The sequence below is a fragment of the Neomonachus schauinslandi genome, chromosome 6 (assembly GCF_002201575.2).
Source record: "Neomonachus schauinslandi chromosome 6, ASM220157v2, whole genome shotgun sequence".
Classification (NCBI taxonomy): Eukaryota; Metazoa; Chordata; class Mammalia; order Carnivora; family Phocidae; genus Neomonachus; species Neomonachus schauinslandi.
The window spans coordinates 98,147,766-98,148,550 of NC_058408.1; the positions used below are offsets into that span (position 1 = coordinate 98,147,766).

The 785-nt window shown below is 44.5% G+C and overlaps 1 pseudogene; it reads right to left on the bottom strand.

The window, feature by feature from the left end:
• Positions 1-219: 219 nt before the first annotated feature.
• LOC110589611 lies at positions 220-539 on the bottom strand (annotated as a pseudogene).
• Between the last annotated feature and the right edge of the window lie 246 nt (positions 540-785).

Genomic DNA, 785 nt, shown 5'->3' on the forward strand with positions numbered 1-785 from the left:
AGAAAGAGAGAGAGAGAGCACATGAGAGGGGGGAGGGTCAGAGGGAGAAGCAGACTCCCTGCCGAGCAGGGATCCCAATGCGGGACTCGATCCAGGGACTCCCAGGATCATGACCTGAGCCGAAGGCAGTCGCTTAACCAACTGAGCCACCCAGGCGCCCCAGTTGATAACATTTTTGTTAAAAAAGAAAGAAAGAAAGAAAGAAAAGAATCAACTGAGTCAAGTTGTCTTAGTCTTAAGAATTTCTGGATTTCGTCCTTGGAGGAGGTCAGGATCTTCCCAAGGTCTGGGTCGTTGAATATTCTTCCAGTCATCAAAAGCAGAGTCCTTTATTTTCTCATACTCTGATTCCAATGATACTTTATTCATTTTCAGTTTTTTTCTAATTCAGGATCAATCTTAATTTTCACAGCATCATAGTGGATTTGTGAAAATTCACAAAGACCAAAAGAACCTCCAACAATCAGCAACAGCATGGGGACTCCGTAGCAAAGCATCTTGTTCTTGCGCAAGGCGCGCATCACCGTATGTACAGACATGACTGAACTCTCCCACGCGTGGACGCCTAGTCCAACAGGCCCAGCGCGGCCTCCCGAATCCAAGCTCTCTCCCCAGGAGGAAGTCCTTGATTCGCCTCCTTTCCTTGGCCTCCAACTATTGCATTTCTTGATCTTCTCTATTGCTTGCCTATTTCTATTCCATTGACTTCTGTTCTTATCTTTGTCTTCCTTCTTTCTACTCTGCATTTAATTTTTTTTATTGTGGTAAAGAACACATAAAATTTA